The sequence below is a fragment of the Corvus brachyrhynchos genome, unplaced genomic scaffold (assembly GCF_000691975.1).
Source record: "Corvus brachyrhynchos isolate BGI_N302 unplaced genomic scaffold, ASM69197v1 scaffold28, whole genome shotgun sequence".
Taxonomy (NCBI): domain Eukaryota; kingdom Metazoa; phylum Chordata; class Aves; order Passeriformes; family Corvidae; genus Corvus; species Corvus brachyrhynchos.
Genome location: NW_008246058.1, coordinates 5185128 through 5191520, shown reverse-complemented (window position 1 = coordinate 5191520; position 6393 = coordinate 5185128). Strand labels below are relative to the sequence as shown.

The 6393-nt window shown below is 43.4% G+C and overlaps 1 long non-coding RNA gene across 1 annotated transcript; it reads right to left on the bottom strand.

Annotated features, from left to right (window-relative positions):
- Window positions 1-586: 586 nt before the first annotated feature.
- LOC108449610 lies at window positions 587-3205 on the bottom strand. Its single transcript, XR_001865840.1, has 2 exons — window positions 3123-3205; window positions 587-1012 (listed from the first exon to the last, which is right to left on the bottom strand). It is a non-coding gene; the product is annotated as an uncharacterized LOC108449610 (long non-coding RNA).
- Window positions 3206-6393: the final 3188 nt, after the last annotated feature.

Here is a 6393-nt window from a genome sequence, read left to right as displayed (position 1 = left end):
TTCTCCGGGGATTTTTGCTTTCTGAGGAAGTGTTTCACCCCACGAAGGAGCCCCTCCGCTTCTTTCCTGCCCCCTTCGCATGCCCTCGCCATCGGCGGGCAAGGCCAACCCGAGCAGGTTCTTCGCCTGCCCTCCCGCGCCGCGCTCGGATTCCGTCCTTCCCGCTCGGAGCAGGCAGAAGATAGCCCGGTGCCGGGACAGCGTGCTAGCCGGATGGCACCGCGGCACTCCGTAAAGAATTCTGGTTCTCGATAGCACTAAAGATACCTTCTCTTCAGTTCAATAAAGGGACTGGTGATAGCTGATCATTTTGCTGATCGTTTTGCTATATCTCAACACAATGCAGATTCTGATTTATTTTGGAATCATGTTCTACTGAGTTAATCTCATTGCTTTAGCACTGTAGGACGTCCAGAAATACTTTGAGAACCCAGGAAGTCCCAGACAAATGCTTGCAAAGTGCCTTCATGAAAGAGAATATTGACTTAGCCAGTTTCACTGACTTTTTAATTTTTCATTTTTACTAGATTGGGCAGTTATTTTTTGTATTCATTGGGGAGGGAAATAAATGATGGAGTAAAATACGTTTGTGTTTTTAATTGTGTGCAGAGGTTGTATTGCCTAAAGATTATTCTTTTATAAAATTAGCTTAATTTAACAGTATTTTTCTTTTGTGGACCATCGATTAACTACAATTTCCTAATTGGCATTTTCATACTTAAATTCTTGAAGGGGCCACAGGGTGGCAGAACGGTTAAACACTGGCAACAGTTCTTTAAGTGGACATGGACAAGAGTGAGGCATGCCAATGTAGCTGCTGTGGTGATTATCCCAGTGGAGCTGAATGATGCCATCGGTTTGTAGCATTGGCGATGTCCCGCAGCAGTCGTGGCACGTTGTCAATGTGCTGTGCTGCTGCCCGTGTCCCAGGGAGGTCTGTCAGCCGGAGGAGCAGCTTCACTGGCATGTGTTTCTCAGCCACGGGATGTCTCTCTGTGCCCCACAGCCTCACCTAATGAATGACAGGGTAGGATGTGGTGAAGGACAGAGACAATGCTGAAGCCTCATTAGTCTGTGAGGAGGACTGTGATTCTGTGCCTCATAGATGCAGCTGTTTGGCATCTGTCAAACTGTTTGCCTCTGTTCCTGCTACCAGAACCATCTATCCCCAGAGACATGCACACTGCATGCTTGCACCCACCACCTACCCCAAGCCCTGGCTGTGATGCTCACCCTAGGAAACAAAGAGCCAGATCCCCTAAGGCAGAGTGTGCTCCATCATGGGCAGCATGGAAAGAAAAATAGTCAATGGAAACTTGCACTGAGAAGCAGGAATAGGTAGCAGAGGACTTGTAGGACACTAAGGTATCTTAGACTGAATCTCAGCTGTTAGGTGTTGTCTCCCAAAGAACAGGAAAACCAACCCATGCCTGAGTGTTCAGGGCTGATCACAACTCAGTGTCAAACTGCCAGTTCAAGCCACAGTGCTTTAAGTAAACATTTTAAGTCTTGCAACCAGACATCAGAGCGCATTAACACAGATGCGGCTGGCGGACAGCTTAAGAAGCTGGCTTTTACCATTGAGCTAGAAAGTGTTGTCTTCACACTTGAGAAGTGGTTTAGAAAGCAGTTCCTTTTCAGCTCTTAGTCACACTTCCCAGCTGACTCACACCTCCCAGTCCATGCATTAGGCTGGATACTACACAAGTCTAGAACTATGACTAGGACTAAATATATGATATAGACGTAACTCTAGCTGAACAAGTTCATAATTGCTGTTGATTAAAATGAAGAATAAAATAAAGAGAAAACAAACAAACAAAAAACTACTGGAAATACATAAGAACTTCTTTAAAGATAAACCTGAGATATCAGACAGGTTTACAGGTGCTTTTTGACTTGTAAATATTTTTGTGATGCTCAAAATTAGAAATCATTGCACAACAAATGAATATATGAAATAAGAGGAATTAGAAAATATTCCAGGTATAATAAAGTAGGGGGACTTGAGTGGACAGAACAAATGTCAACATGCATTGGGTAGTGCAAAATGCTGGTTTAACAGAGCATACTGTCAACTGGAATTATTTGGGTTACTGGTCTAATGCAAATTTCTGATCTTTTACCTTATTATAGCTGCTTGTTTCTATAAAATACTTACCTGCTCACAAGAGCAAGCACTAAAGCAGGTACCCATCTCTTGGTCATGCCTTAGCCGTCAGTCTGCACAGGAACCTCGCTACCTCTGTCTGGCCTAGTAAGTGTTTGAATATTTAATGCAAAATGGAAAAGCTGTGTAAGGACAGGCTTAGAAAACCCCTTTCAGATTGTCTCTGCATATCTCAGGATCAAAATGCGTTTTTCTCTGCACTTCAGCTCACTATTGTTAACAACTACCAGGTCAGTGACACATGAAATATAAGAATCTAAACAGATATGAGTCTCACTCTAGTGCTCAAAAGTTGGACGGACGGTGAAAAATTCCTTTTGTTATCTCATCATGGAGGCTTTTGCAGGAACTTGGATGCAATAATAGAAAAAGAGAAGTTTAAAACATATCCTTTTTCTTCTTTCTTTTTTTTTTCTGAAAGCTTACTAGCTTTTCCTGTGGTTTATCACGAGACTAAAATTAGCTTGGTGAGATGCATTCTCTCCTTTGAATCATACAAGCACTGATTCTTATGAGCAGTTCCAAGCAGGCAACTTAAATGGTTCAAACTTAGAGCAGCAGTGAATGTAATCTCTGCACTTCCATGTATGGGAAACACTATTGTACATAGCCTGAAAAGAGGAGAGGAGATTGGACAATACCTGGTAGTTCTTATGGTTCCCCTTCCCAGGCCTCTAGTGCTAAGGAAGTCAACCAGTTGAAACACAAAGACAAGTGAGCTCTCTTTGCAAATAAGCATGGGAATATAGGAAAAAACCTTCACACTAAATTTCCATGACTATTGCAAGAGCTACTTAAATAAAAGGTCAACTTAAAAGCCAAAAACCATTTTGTATTTGTCTTTCTCAGCAAGGAGAGTGACCAAGTATTTTTAAATTTGATGTTTACATAATGCTGTCTCTTATGCAAAAGATGTTAGGAAAAAAAACCCCACAACCATCCAACAGCTTACCTGCTAATACCTTTTGTTCCTGAAGTGCTTCACCATCTTTTGCATCTGTGTCATTTTCCTGTTTAAGAAGCTCTAGTCATCCCAGCAAGGGAAAGCAAAGAACTTTATATGGGACTCAAAAACAAGGATATAGGAGAAATGAGAAATATATACATGAATACTTGTAATTCTTTCATGAGGATGTCTTGTGTTAGAATAAGCTTGCAGAAGATTGATTAGTGAGACTAAAGAATTAATTTATCAAATACCAGATTAATTTATTGAGTCAAAATGTGGGCCACAGATACAATAGCCTTCAAAGCAGTGAAAGCAATATTCTTATTTCATTATGTAAACATCTAGTGTTTCACCACTTGAGCATTTACTAAACGAGATAAGAAAGTTTATACAACTTACTAACATGTTTTCTAAACCTAGTACTCTAATACAATGTGCCTATTCATGCATGAGGTTCCACAGAGTGTTGTGACCTTGGCAGTTCAAGTGTGCAGCCTTATACCTTACTGCATGCCAGAGAGCTTCTAGTGTCATCAAAACTCACTGGAAGACACTTGAGCTTCCCCTCACACCTGTGATACCAACCTTCCAGCAGACCTATACAGCTTTTGTTACTCTCTTGATGTTGTGGAGGGCAAGTTTTGAAGCGTCCCAGGGCTCTAGCTCAAAGATCTCTCATGCTTTTGGCTGAGGAATGCCTTACTGTTGGCTAGCTACCTTCATCTCACTTAACTTCAGCCATGCTAAGGTAAAACTCATGTATTCATATCTAAAATAGGCACCGACTTCTAAAATTGATCCTATATCTGAAAAAAGAAATCAATCTACTTCCTGGAGGTTGTCTCAGAGGGATGCCTCTCTCTCTCTCTTGCTGTCAGGATTTCAGACTCTTCACATGCTGTCCTACCACTTAAAGGAGTGTCTTAGTCTTCATGACCAGTCTCCCTTGGGAGGAAGGGTGAACACAGCCTAATTTTTTGCTAGACCTTATGTTCTATAGCAGTCTGTAGATTAAAAACAAGTTGCAAACATCCAATCAGGTTATTTTGTGTAGCTTTTTCCTGGCTTTTGGCTGAAACGTGACCCTTCAAGGTTATGTCAATTAACCTTTTTGGGTGACAGCAGGCTTGGAGTGACTGATAGCCAATTCCTTCCTCTCAGGATAACTGTAACTGTAAGAAATTTCAGTGTGAACATGTGGAACAAATTACAAATGGGATATCAGTGTGCAAAGGCCAACACAAAATTCTATAATCATTAAATAATCCAGTACAGGAATTTGCACTGGCCTGCATTTTCCAAGTTGCAGAACTGTCCAAGGAAAGATATGGATTTCAGGCTGCAGTTCCATAAGCACCCTGTCGTGATACCTTGTCACTGCAGAAAGACAGCTTCTTCTCCCTCTTCCACCTCTTTTGTTCCTGTTTCAAGCTGCTAAGGCCCACTCTACCTTGGTGTCGGCTCTGGCACTCATTGCACCCTGCAACCATCTGCGCAGCTCTGCTCACTAGCTCAGAAGAAAGTTCTCCACTTTCTGGTACTCTTCTGCCTGTTTAGTGAATTGAATTGCAACAAGCAGGGGTCCTCAAAGTGGGAAAACCAACATAAGACACATTGCAGATTGTCCTGCCAGAGCCTGGAAGAACAGTGTTATCTCCTTTTAGCAACAGTGAACGGATGAAATCAGCCAAACCCAGGTGACAGAACCAAGGAATGTCTGCAATGTACACTCCCTTGAAATTGTCTTTCCTTCATTCATGTGATAAAGTGCTTGATAAAAATTATTGTGTACATTCTTTGTCCTAAAGATTAGGTCAGATGAGATGGTTGTTTCAATTCCCTTTTTGTTCCGAGCTCTGTGAATCTGTACTTTGTATGTTTGCAGTGTGAGGGGAATTAGAGGGTGTTCGCAAGTATTCAGATTAAATGTGTGTCTTCCAAATTTACAGAAAGTAATCTCAAACTGTAGTGCTTACAGTCCTGAGGTGTCCCTGTCTCTGGCCCAAATGAAACGAAGGCAGATTGTGCTTTTCTCCTTTTGCCATTTACAGACCCTAGTGCTCTTTGAGACCCACAAAGGTGCATTAAACTCTACTGGATTGAACCAAAGGGCCATCTAGTCCTGTGTTCATCTCAGTGGCTATAAACAGATGCTTAGGGAGCAGCAGGGAAAGCACATATGAAATGTCACACAAGTGCTTGCCTTGTGAGACAATTATTTTTAGAACAGAGAATTCCCTGAGCTGGATGTGGCTGCTGTTAGCTTGGTAACCCTACGTAGATTTCTTTTCCAAGTATTTTTCTCCTTGGTTCCAAGTCCATTCTTTTACATCCAAAGTCACCTTTGGTAATAAATGCCAGAAGTCTACTATGGGCCATGTAAACAATACCTTCTTCCCATTGTCTGCACTCTGGTTACTACTAGGTTCCCTTGATTCATTCTTAGTTGTTCTTGTGGTTCTATCATTTTGGTTCTGAATCGATGACAGTATTGCAAGTACTTTAGCAGACACAATTTCCATGCACACAGAGTATGTGCAGGCAGAAATAAAGGCAATGAGTAGGCAGTCAAGGTATTACATGTGTTTGCAAGTGAAAACCATGGCTAGACCACTGCAGAAGATGCCTCCTCCTGGACTTCATTAAAGAAAAAGCCGACCTTTTTTTCCCATCAAAAATGTTGACAGTGTTCCTGACCTTGCAATTTATTTCCCGTTGCCACGACAAAATGTTCCTCTGCCCTCAAGAATTCTGCATCCTCTGTCGCCTGGAGACAAAGAGTTGACGTGAGGAGGGGACCAAGGTCTGAAAATAACCCCTGGATGGCAGATAAGCAGAAACGTGAACAGCAGGAGGGCAGTAGCAGTTTTTGAGGGTGAAACCCCAGATCACCAGCTCCCTCCCTTTCTGCTGTCCGCCCCGCGCTGCATCTCCAAGGATCACTGCCAAGGCGCAGCCCGCGCTACCTGAGCGGGCAGCAGTCGCATCTCCGCGGGGACCAAGGTCTGAAAATAACCCCTGGATGGCAGATAAGCAGAAACGTGAACAGCAGGAGGGCAGTAGCAGTTTTTGAGGGTGAAACCCCAGATCACCAGCTCCCTCCCTTTCTGCTGTCCGCCCCGCGCTGCATCTCCAAGGATCACTGCCAAGGCGCAGCCCGCGCTACCTGAGCGGGCAGCAGTCGCATCTCCGCCCGTGCAGTCGGATCGGCTTCTTCCGAGCGCACGGCTCCTCCGAGCAGCCCGTCCTCCCGGCAGCCCCGCGTTGAAAGGAG